This window comes from Pieris rapae, chromosome 14 (assembly GCF_905147795.1).
Source record: "Pieris rapae chromosome 14, ilPieRapa1.1, whole genome shotgun sequence".
Classification (NCBI taxonomy): domain Eukaryota; kingdom Metazoa; phylum Arthropoda; class Insecta; order Lepidoptera; family Pieridae; genus Pieris; species Pieris rapae.
In genome coordinates this window covers 112,237-125,842 of record NC_059522.1, presented here as the reverse complement: position 1 = coordinate 125,842, position 13,606 = coordinate 112,237, and positions in this window count along the sequence as shown.

Below are 13,606 nucleotides of genomic sequence, written 5' to 3'. Positions count from 1 at the left end.
ACTTGGAGTCTAGACGGTATATCAAGATCAAACCTACGGCACTTACTGTGAAACAGACATGTCTTTTTGTGTTTAAGAACTTTCTTCATTCAAAAGTATATAATATAGCAGACTCGGCCAAGCGTTGCTGTGGCTAAGGTTTTTGTTATATTACATAGTAGTAAATTAATCAAGGGAAACCGTAGGAGAACTTATGTGAAACGTTGGTACCACGACACGGACCTAAACTAAACTACCTTTAACTCAGCGCCATCTGTTAGAATTGTATCAAATAATAAACAAATGTTATCGTAATTTTAGTAAGGATGCCTATTTTTTTTTAAAATGAAATATAGCCTATGTCACTCAGGAATGATGTAGCTTTCCAACAGTGAAAGAATTTTTCAAATCTGCCAAGTAGTTTCGGAGCCTATTCAATTCATACAAACAAACAAAAAATCAAACCTTTCCTCTTTATAATATTATATAGTATAGATACATATAAAGTACATAGATTTATAACATAATTAATTTATAGCACGCGTAAACACGGTCCTATTATATATCTACACCTTATTCTAGTACAATATCCTATGCTATAATGGGATTTAGATATCTGTATCTAATACAAAGCCCATCGTCGGATGGTTGTATCAACTTATAAACGTAAAACATCATGCAAAGTTGTCACTGACTTGTCAAAGGTGTTGTTAAGCCAAGGCTTACAAGAAAACCTAATATTGCATACGCTGGCTATTTGACGTCTCTTACTAACAAGGATGATAAATATTAAACAAAAAAATAAAAAGAACTGCCGATACAGCCCGTGTTTATGACCGCTTTCAAAATAACATGTTTTGTTATGTTCTTTAAAGGCAATTAACGTTAGGTTCGTCTAGAACGGTTGGTGTACCGTACGGTGGCGTAATTTAAACACCTCTATCGAGGGTGAAATGTAGTTAGGAGTCACTAATGTTCGAAATTATACCAAACACCACAATAGGGAAACGTCGAAACACTTGTCATATAGTAGACAAGTTAATTTGCTGAAATACAACGATTAAACCTAATGTCCTCTCAGCAGTCGGGACACGTACAGCCTCCATTAGTAGCACTAATGTGATTACTGTCCCTCTGAGATCTCTTGTTTCGATTCTCTATGTGATGGTTTAACTAAACGTTATACTATCCTCAGATGTACTATTTTGTTGTTATTCATTTTGTAGATGGTTAAATAAGTTTACTGGATTATTAATTGAGTGACGCTTGTTCGTTTGTGGCATCAGATTGTTTGGTGTCTTAACCATTTGTTTATAAGCAATTAGCTGTCTTTGTTGCGCCTGTTAAAGGCACACCACTAGTTTTTAATTTACCAAAATAATTATTTTACTAAAATGCTTTAGATTAACGAAGAGCATATAGTGACTGATGATAAGTCTTACAAATACTGGTACTTATGGCCTCAATCGTGCTTTCAACTTTTTTAATTTCTATGCATGTGAGGACCCTCGTTTGAACACTAAAATACATGATTCTAGGGTAAGTAGCCAGTGAAGTGATAGTAAATGTTTATTCTTCAACACCTATAAATAGATGGCCTTTATGACATCTTATACAGAACCGATATTTATTGCTCATATTCTGATACAGCTTTAAATAAACTCACTTAACACATAAAATTTTTATGACTTATGTCTGTTTGAATAGTTGGGCTTTTATCGTGACTGAGATTTCTTTCAATACCAAGTGTATCATCAGTGTTGTTTCAAAGCAGTCAGTTTGGTGGTGGTTCTGAGGACTAGAACTCTACAACCATTTCGGTTGGATTTATGAATTAAGAAATAATAATTGCTTCAAACAGACGCCATTCAGCTGATTTTAAAAAGCAAGGAAAAATAATGTTTTCTGTAAAATTTTATAATATTATTTTGATTTTAATAATAATAAAAAAAATTACACATTATAATACAATTTCACAATAGTTTAGTTTTTTTACATATCCGGCCACCGTTACTTCTATTCAAGTGTGAATAGGTTTGTATGTAAGTTTACAAGGCAAATTAATAAATAATAATAATTGCTTAATCCATGTCGTGTCGCCAGTGCTCGCTTTCAGTAGTACGTAGGCCGCGACGCGAGGTGGTACTTTTCAAACGCCTCCATTTTCGCTTCGAAACTGTTGCGATCGAACAGCCCTCTAAATGTTTCCCGCGTAATTTAGATTTTTTTGACAGGTGCCAAATGCCAATGGCATCCAAAAAAACTATAGTTCGTTTGCCTTCTGTGGTAAGGATTTAAGTGTTCGGAAATGTGGCATGTGTCCAATTAAAACTCCTTTGCTTGGTATTGTTCTAATATTGCTGTTATAATAGCAATTTAAGCACCATTCCTAACTATTCGAAATCCTCGCATGTAACACTCTAAGTTGAGACATTGTCAATTTCCTCGAACCTTTTACTTAGTTGGGTCAAGTAGTGGCCTTCGATTTCTGCGCGTTATTTTTGCGGCTTATTTTTATCCGGCCTCTGTGTGCTTTTACTCCGATTGAAAAAGAGATATATGCGCTTCATGTATATACACGGTGTCAAGTGCTCTGTTATAGTCATTTGTGAAATCGATGCCCTCGAAGTATATTCTGTTACAAAAACTAGAATTACAATAAAATTTGTAAATTTAACTTTTTCTAAATATACTTAATTAATTAATTTTAATTTAAAGTTCCACCGGAAACTCTTGAACCTGGCTAACATCGACTTTTATTTGGTAATACTGTGCTATGATAAAAAACATCACATTTTTTATGTATCTATAATCTAGCTACAATAGATAATAGTAGCGCATGCACCAAAATTTAAACGACATCTTTAATAATTACATTTGTAATAAAAAACGATTGTGTTAATTCGAGGAAATTAACTTAAAGGTAAGAACATCGTAACACAAAACTAAATACAGCCCTTGATGTAGCAAAATTCAGTGTTAGGCCGATATTTCCATATTGAATTATTCCACGAAACTTCCTAACATAGAGATATTCCGTCAGCTGTCAGTCGTTCTCATTTGTATGCTAACAGAACATAATTTGAAGATAATTTTGTTACAATAACTTGATGCTAGTGAAATGAACACGTATGCTAATAATTCAACACGTGATAATATTTTGTAATTTAGTCTATTTAAAAATATATATCAAAAAAATTGAATTCTATATTATATTGTGCCAGTATTTTCTAATTAGTTGGACTGTTTTAAATTCAAATATTTAATATGCATGTATTTAAATTAAAGTTACATATATTTATAATATATATAAGTGAAAAAGTACAATAGCTACTTTAGTTACCACTAACTTCTATTCAAGAAAAACAAAAATATTATATAAGTACTTAGAGAAATAAAACACAGAGTTGGCGTAACTAAAAATACTAACTTGTCTGTTAACAGTTGGAGTTAACAGTTACTGTTCTGTCTCGGAGCTATTTTCTTTATTAGAATGATTTTGATTGAACATTCTCTAATTTATGAAGAGGTCTGAGAGATTCAAATTTATTCGCTTAGCAAACGATCTTCAGACTTTTAGCTTCCGGATTTTCAGATAAAAACGTAAAAAAAAACAGTTTTCTAAGAGAATTAAGCATTTCTATGAAAAAGGTATTACGAAACACGTTTTCGTTTTTACTCAGTGATAGATGTTTGTGACTAAGAAATATATAAGAAATGTATACGATACGATAAGATTATTTTGATATAAAAATAATGTTCTTTAAAATGGAATGTACACTGCCTAATCTTAGTTTAGTAGAATCTTTACAATTATTAAACTATTTTTCTCTTAGATTTGTTGATAACGATTCAGTCTGTTTCCATCAAAGTGATAGGTGAAAAGAAATAGATGTTTACCGCTATTTATATAATTAATACGTTTAACAATAAATACTTATTAGTTTTGATTGGATAACAGCTTTTCACAATTGTGGTAACAAAAATATATGGTAATAGTAACGAATAAATAATAACGAATGTTGCAAACACCATTTTGTTGCTACCAATTGATACCAGTCTAATCAAATAATGTTGTTAAAAAATATATGCAAACATACTATAGATGTACGTTAGATTTAATGCAATACAGCTCTAAAAAGAGTTTCAATAAAGAAGAGAATATTTATGAGGAAAAAAGTTGAGATAAAAAGAAACGCAAAGAGAAGGTCGTTCTCAGCAAATGGAATATCTATGTCAAGTGGGTGTTTAACATGGATGAGGCCTAATAATGTTATACTTTAACTAGCTTGTACCCTGATTTGCATCTCCATAACGCTCCTATTTCTGAAAAAGTATCTGGCCCGTGAATTAATTTTATTTATCGAAAGATTTCTGAACAAAGTTTGAGACAAAGGCTTCGTATATTAGAACTTTGATACAAACGATTACGTTTACAAAATAAAATCTTAGAAAATGCACCAACAGAGATTCTTTGAAATTGGATAATCTATTTCTTTCTTTTTTTCCCACGAAATAGGTCCTTTGGAGGTAAATGATTCATCTATTATTCATGAATTTAGGGCAAATAACGTTCTTCTATCTGATAAAGATAGATATACCTCATTATGCTACACCAGGTCACTGCTTTTTCAAATACATGACTTATTCTTATTAACTATTCACGTGGCTTTGCTTGCGTAGATTTGGTTGATATTAGTTGTATAAATATCTACTACGAATTCATTTATTTACATGCATGAATAACGCTTTTCGAAAGTACAGGAACACAAAAGATGGTCTGACGCCAACGTTTCTCCTCGCAGATTGAGAGATTCTACCTTTGCTTTGCGACAAATGGAAAAAATTAAAAAATGGTAAATTTATGCGGTGGATTCGCATGAAGTCAGTTAACAAAGCCGATCTTGTTTTAATTAAGGATATTTTGTATAATAAACAAAAACACAATTTGTACCTAATTAATTTAACCGAGTTTCATTTTGTTCAAACAAAATTTGGCGATGTTAAACAAAGTTAACCGCGAACTTTGCTGAAGTTTTGATTGATTCATGTAGAAAGGCCCCAGAAACGTTAAGGTAATTAAAGCATTGTAAGGACAATGACAAACATTTACGAACCACAGCAGTTTAAAGCGCTCTAAAATCGTCAGCTAAGAAATACCATAATATATATATAATAAAACTAGGTGCCCCCGAGAACAATGTCCTTAATGCCTAGTTTGGCTGTTAGTACAAACTAAAAAAGTCCTTAACTATCAAATAAAAATAGGGGTTAATTGTAGAGGGGTAAAAATAAGGGTTGTATGCAAAATGTAATACAATGTATTAAAATACATATCGGGACGCCCCATATCGCTTAGAGGTATGCAAAATAGATAGTAGCCGATTTTCAGACTTAGTGAATGCATATAAAATTTGATAAAAATCGATTAAGCCCTTTTCGGAGGAGTATGGTAACTAACACTGTAATACGAGAATTTTATAATAAGATAAATTAATACATTTTTCTTTCATTCAATGGTATCAGGATCACAAAAGTTGTAGGCTTAATATGACAATGTGGTTCACATTGTGACAGTTGGGGATTACACTCCGAGTTCCCAGTATTAGGGGGTTATTGTTCAAGGGTATATAAGTTGCAGCTTTTAATTTAATCGACGTGTGATAAAAGTTTATTAAATCGTTTGGCGTAGACACAGTTAGGAGCCTACGGTCGGCGGCCATTAGTAAGGTTTGGAATTCAAATGAGATGAGATATTTCAGTACATATACAATGACGTTTAAATCATCACACAATATACGAATACTTCCAATGTAGAATGTATATGATCAACATCTAGCTACAGTAAAAGCAACCTTAAATCTTTAACATCGCTCTGTTTGCACGGCTTCGAAGCGCAACCTCTAGAATATTGCTGCTAATTGCTATGTATTTTACCTTCAAGGCGTTTTGAATTTGTAATCCTAAGGATTGTATCGCATTGAGCGAAACTGTACCTTAACGGCGTGTTAGACAAAGATTTTTAAATTACATTAGCATATTTCGAATAATCTTGTCTCTAGAATTTTTGCGTTTGCAAAAGAAACCATAAGAACGTTGTTCGTAACAGTATTATCACAATTTGACAGCTTATATATGTAATCCTTTTAATATAATATTTTCTTGTCTTTACACTGACGTTCTACAAATGCTACCGTCCTAAGAGCTTCTCACAATTGACAGCGGACGTAATCATAATAAGCAACACTTTGCAAAAGAATCTTTCTTCACTAGAGCATTCACTCTGCGCCAGTTTTAGCTTAACCGGTAATTAAGCTGCGCTGAGATTACTTTTTTGTACTTAGTCGCCGTTGTTTTTACTTAGCTAGAATTTTTGCCCTAAGATATCAAGTAGCAAAGTCCTGAAAACTGAAAGTTAAAATACTTACAAATACAATAAAACCTACTTCTTCAATTTAATAAATATACGACGTTGCTTTAACTTTTTCGATAATGGTAAGGTCTGAAGAAGACGTTTGGTAACTGAAAGGGAATCGTTTTTATATGTCATTGACCTTTTTTTCCTTTTTCCTGTAGACAGAAGCAACCACTCAAATATATTTTGCAAAAAATACAATTTTCACACCAAGTATAATTTAGTACGGAAAAAATTGCTTTCAGCAATGGAACAGTCCGTTTCCATCTTTGTCTTCTTAAATAATAAATAACCAAAGATTTATGTTTTAGATTGTTAATTAAGTATAGGAAAAAAATGCCTTCTAAAAGTTTTTTGGAAGTAACTAAAAGTGAAAATTTTAAATGCCGGTTTTGTTGCTAAGTTTAATGTACAATTTTAAGGACCAGTAGGTACGATAAAAAAGCGAGAACTTTACGACCACATCTAAAAAAATCAATTTTCTTGTACGTGTATCATAAAAATGTAAGGTTTATTATGTGAGTGGTAAGCGGAAACAAAAATATATCAATTTATTGAAAATTGTGATGGGTTTTTTAGTTTTAGAAAACCGTATAATAAAAAGACAAAAATCATTTAGTGCGAACATTTAGATTTAACAAACGAAAATAAATGAAAAAAAAAATCTTTCTTGGTGTAATTTTTGATCAATAAGATAAAATAGAGGGTTTGATTATAGTTTTTTTACAACATGGGGCAAGCAGGCACGAGTCTCATCTGATGTTAAATGATAACCCATGAACACTGTCACTGTCAGAAAACTCGCTACTGCCATGCCTATTTAGGATTGATACCCGTTTTCTTTAAAGACAAAATTACACTTTATATTATACTTCAGTGGGGAGTTGGTTCTACTTAGTAGTGGTGTGCGGTTATAACAATTGTGGAACGACGATCGTCGAGGTAGTACGGGTATTAAAGATATGGGCTATTGGACCTATAATTATTTGCATGGCCAGTGCTATACCTATCATTGTTAGACAGAAGAAACAGTGTCATTATACAGTTTCAGTTATAAACGCTTTTTAAAATTATCGATATATTAGTTTTGTTGTGGCGCTCATATAATAAACAGAGAGAACTTAGTTTCGCTATCGCTACTTACGTAATGTGTTCTTCAAGTTGTCGCTCGAAGAATATAGCAGCCCCATGAAAAGTTTATTTTCTCTACTAAGGTATTTACAGTTTTATTAGTTTCTCCTTAAAAGGAAAAGATTTCTTTATGACTGTTTGTTGTCGATAGCGATAGCATAATCATACTATGTTTTTGTTATTGATTTATTGTTTAAGTATTTTAAACGGTTTAAATTCAACTCAAATCGAAAAAAAAGATTTTCACGCATGCCAAGGTAAAGTTTAGGAACCGAGGTACTTAACAAATCATTCTCTATTAAAAATATTCAATAGTTAGACGAAAAGGCAGAACTAAAACTAACAATCTCTCATTTACTGCATTTCTCTTCATTATTATTTCATAATAGTTACCTACTGTTTCGCTTTCGATTTTGAAGCTTCAGAAATAAGGTCAGTTTTAATTAGAGTCAGTCTAGAGTTTAGATAATTTTACAGGCTATATAGAATGTGAGAGGTGTGAGATGTGAGGTTAGATACAGAAAAACATTCTCATATTAGCGGCCTAACATATATTAATATGATGAAGACCTCCCAGGAGGACTGAACAGTCAAGATGACATTTGAAGACTGTTACACAAGACAGATCTTGATTTGCTTCTTGCTGAACGTGCTTATCTGACGTAAAGTTCTTTGATCCTTTGTTCTGTTTCCAACCCCGGGGTTCAGTAAATAACAATGTAAAATTTACTCAAATACCATGTATTTTTGTAACAGATAATTTTTATTAACTGGAATGATAGATAATGCTCAAAGCAATCAAGATTGATGTAGCAATTATACATGGCAATACTTCTCGAAGCTCTTGAGAAGAATTGCCAGCAGAAATATAAAAAAAATATTAAGCATTACCTACATAGTACGTTCACGGAAGATTATTGACAAGCCACTACAGTCACGTAGATGTAAGAATGGGCCCTATCATCATAAGTGCAGTCTGCTGCCCACCAAGGCATAACATCAAAGAGGAAATGCTTACTCAATACTTCAACGTACTTGGTAACAAATACGTGTGTGGTGGAGACTGGAACTGCAAACACCTGTACTGGAGATTAAGGTCCTTAGGTCATACAACAAAAAAAAAACACAAAACAAAAATTCCAAGTAAAGTATATAGAAGAAACTTTTGATTTGCGTAGTATAAATATATATATGCCTCAGTACAACAGGAGTCTGTACTTGGCACTGTTCTCTACAGAACATTATATACCGCAGACCTTCCTAACACTAATGATGTAGAGACTGCCACATACGCAGATGATACAGCATGTCTTGCTAGTGACGGAGACCTAACAAAATATTTGAAGAAACTCCAAAGTTAGATTCATGTAATTGATTCTGGCTATACACAAATGGAGGATAAAATCTACCACTACGAAACAAGTTACTTTTACTCTTAGAAGGGGAGAATGTGCACCTAAACATCTCGGAGTCAAGCTAACTAACAAGCCAACAAGTAACAATTGATGAAAAAATACTCATAGTCTCCTATTACTGGTGACGGAATGTTTAAACCCATTTAAGTCTAGTAGTTTTTAGTTTGTAGCAAAACTATTTATCTTAATAGTTTGGAACACAATAATACGACAAAAATGTCAATAATAGCTAATACTGAAGTGTATTGATGAAGTTCTTGTATATTGAGGTGGTTTATTCAAATTATCTAGCTAAAAAAACTCAAAAGAAACAACAAAATCTCCATGAAAGTTAGTCAGAGCGATTCCGACGCAGGGCTTTTAGCTGGATATATAAGCCTTGAGTATGTGCGACGACTCAAGTGTACTTTATATTCTATAACTCTCAAACTTCGATTTAACATTCTTTACGGGCATATGTGAGCGTTTGGTATTTTTTACCCTCCTTTGGGATTTGAATATTTTAAGTTGCACTCAAACTTTTGTTGATTTACGATTTTCATTCCAGGCGCACCAAAGCACTGCATTATAACTCGTAGCGTAGACAAGACGCGCTGAATCAACAAAACAAAACAAACCTTTTGGAATCCAAGGCTTTAAAAGGCAAAATAAATCAAACGATACTTTTATTATTTCGCGATTTAAGACGGAATAGTTATTATAGAGATAACTCTATAAAATATTGGTATACGCTAATTAAAACTTCAAGTTTAAAGCGCAGCTTCTCAGTCGTGCGCCAATTTGCCACATATCTTATAGACGTCCTGCAGTTAGACCATCTAAGGATTGAAAATCTTTTAAAAAATGTAACCTCGTTATAATAATCAGCGGGTGTCAACTTTGCGAACACATATTAAATATAAAGTAGGGTCGACTTTCTTAAACAACTATTTTTGGTTGTTTAGTATCACTGGGAAAAATCCATGCTTTGTATATTCTGTAAATAGCATTAGTAATGCAAATATGATGATATTGAAGTTAACCAATTTACCTGTCACTTTACTCAGCAATAAATCAAATGAAGTATTCCATATCGATCAGCTAAAATCTACACTCCGATTGGAAATAGAACACCTACGCGATTGTATATTCACGATATTTTATTTTCATTTAATTGTATGCATATATATCTGTATAATTATTTAAAATGAATATATATATTACATTATTAAAATGTAAAACCGATAACATTTGATACTTTTTCGATTCAATATCATTCAACATGAATGCTATGGGAGCCATAACGTTGTGTTATTTAGGGACAAGGGCGGTTTCAGTTAATAACGATTTCTGCAGATACAAAATAAGACCTTATTTGTAAGGAAGCAAGAATCATTCTTTATTGTGGTCTGTCCAGAACGGTGGAAGAAATTGATTTTATCACCGATTTCCAAGTAATGGTTGATGCTGTATTTTTCTATTGAAGTTATATGACAGTATTATTACTGTACTTTACAAACCAGGGGAAGCTCTCAAAGCTAAATATTTTTCTTAAGTTTTCATTACCCGTTTCCTTTTGTTACCGCATAATATTTTTAAGCCAATGCTACTCCCTGATAAGTGATTGTGTAGCTGTACATTGGAAACCTGTTTAGCAGATTCAGAGTTTCTCCATTACAAAAGTAAAACATTACAGTACAAAACTAGTAGTGTAAATTCATACAGTTAAATGACTTGAGATTATTTACATGATTTCAGTTAGAAATTCTCACTTGTAAATCTCTCATATTGCTACAAATTCAATTTTTAGATTAGTCTTAATTACGAGACAAAATGCTTAGAATTATTCAAACAATGATTGATGGGTAAGTCACTGAAGTGAAATTGTTACTCGGATATAATCAGAACATAAACGAGTTGGCTCAGTGAACACATATCATTTATTAGAAATCAACTTCTAGCCAAATCAATAGATTTTTTATGTGAAAATAATTTACTGTATTAGCATTTCATTCTATTTTATTTAATCGTAAGAATTATTAAAGTTTAAGGGAAGGTTCAATTTCAGGCATTTGGTTCAATTACCAGTGAAATAATATTTAGTAATACACGTAGACCTGAAAAACTCATTACTTATTCCCACAATAAAGATATGGCACAAATATTTTTGATATTAAGACGAGTGGGTGGAATTACCAGTAAAGCGATATGCCGTGAATACATCACCGCTGGGACGTGTCAAAGTGATCACACCTTAACGGAGTCATTACTTAGCCTATCTAATTAACGATCCTAAGGGATATTCGAAAGGTGACCATTCATTATTTATCTATCGTCGTAATTAATACGAGTATATACTTCATCCAACAAAAAGCCTTTTTTACAATGCATGCCCTTGTAACACAGTTATTACTAGTATTACATAACTATATAATGATAACGAAAACCTCCTCTTTGGTCCAAAGGTTCACGCATACATTGTGTACACCTAAATAAAAAGTTGTTTCTGTTGGTAAAAATATGATTATAAAAGGGAATGTACGAATTCTAAATGATCCAGAATATGACTTTAAAACAAATTGAATTATCTGATTTGGTGTATTATTTATTATTTCGTCATTTGCATTGTAAAATAGAAGAGAGACATGTCGATACTAAAATAATTTTTGTAATTATTCAAGGCAAACATAATAAACAGAACAAAGAGAGATTAAAGAGAACAGAGAATACAAAATAAACAGAATTTGCTGTATTAATTTTGACAATATTACTGAATTTTCTTATTACCCTTTTTCATAAAAACTAAATTAAACTAAGTTAAGTAGTAGTTCTTCTAATAGATTGGACAAGAGGCGTCTCAAGAATTCAATTTGAATATATTTTTCCTTAACGGTTATTAGGGAAATGCGACGCTTCCATAGTTTATCGTGTCGTAATATCGTTTAAAAGTCCCGTCTATAAATCCATCAAATATAATAATATTTACGGGAAGTGGCATCAAACGATTCTGTGAAGATTAGGTCAATATCCCAACACTCGGTGACGGCAAATGTAGGAATGTCCCGAGGGAAATAAGGCGTTGGACAAACGATGCTCAATACTTCCGGTTAAAGATAGGAGAGTGTTCTTATTATTCACCGTGCATATCGTTATTTAATTAGTTGACAGTGTAACTGTTTTATAGTAATATACTACTTATGTAAACTCAGATTTAAGGTATAATAGGGCTTCTAACATGTCTGCAAAGAAAACTTTTAAAGTGTAATGGACCAATAAAGGCAAGAGATACATTTACGATATTTCGATACCAAGTAGAATTTATTCCCTCGGGGGTTTGCGTCGTATTTGAGAGTTCGTTGAATTTAATAAATACTATAACAACATATAAGACATTTGATGGAACTGATTATTATTTTTTTATAGCATTCAACGTTTACATGTTGAAAAACTCTGTTAAAGGAATCAATGCTTGATTAATTTAGTTGCTACTTAAAAGTAAAATTAAAATTTTTTTAGAGTAATGATTTGAAAATGCGTTCAGATTTGGACTGAATCATTGCTTTTACGAATAGAACGTTACAGAATATCGAAATCCACGTTAATATCGGACTATGAAAACAAAATATTTACTGATCTTCAAATTTATTTCTCATGTATTGAAGTGGTACAAAGATAAACAATTACAGCGCACTTTCCCAGTTCGTCGTTCAGTCTTTTGTATTACGAGATGTAACAAAAGAGTATCGCTTCCAGCTGAGCGATAACAAGTGATGCAAGTAAACCTGCGGGAGACATCTGGCTATCATTATCCTGTTTCTAATGATGTACAGTCGAGTTCGAGTTGCAATTACAAAGATTAACAACCCAGATACGCTATCGTAAGCTATCTTAAAGCATGAACACGCTTATAACAGCTTAAAAGCAAGCCAGATCAATGGTAATATATAAAAAGTTAGATCGGTTTCCAAACTTTGCGAACAATAAATCGGAATCTACCCGAATCCCTCTCAGAGCTCTGACAGTTTTAGAGTCGTCGTTTTAAGCCGACATCGATAAAAAAATCGCGCAATTTGCTGCGACACTATATTGAAAGTTAATAAGATACGAGAAGGGCATTCCAAAATAAAATAAATGTAATAAAACTTGTTTAAATTACTTTGAAAATTGGAACATTGTGTGTTTATTAGGTGTAAAACAAAAAACAACGAGTAATCATTTATTAGATAATCTTAAGAAGTCTAAAACAAAAACCATTCAATGTACAAGAATGCAGAAGTATTATAGAAGTCTCGGTCACAATCGACACATTCGTGTGCAATATGAACGTTCAAACTCATGAAATTGATCCCTTTTATAAATAAGTACCTCCAAGGACAAAATTCCAATTAACTTGTCAAATTTGGGCATCGCATCACTTTGTCACTTGAGCTTAGACAGTCTATTTCGCATCCTCTCGACACTCGAAAAGCCTTGTTTTTGAAATCCGATAACATCGTTCATCTGTCATCTGTAGCAGATGCTACTGTTAATTTACTTATGTATATGTCACATTATCTATTGCTTATTGATCAACTTATACCCCCTAACGCCTCAGTAGTCTTATGTTTAATACAATAAATTTTTAATTTATATTGAATCGTTTTTATTTAAAGCTAAAGTAGGGAGAGTGGACTTTTACAATCATACT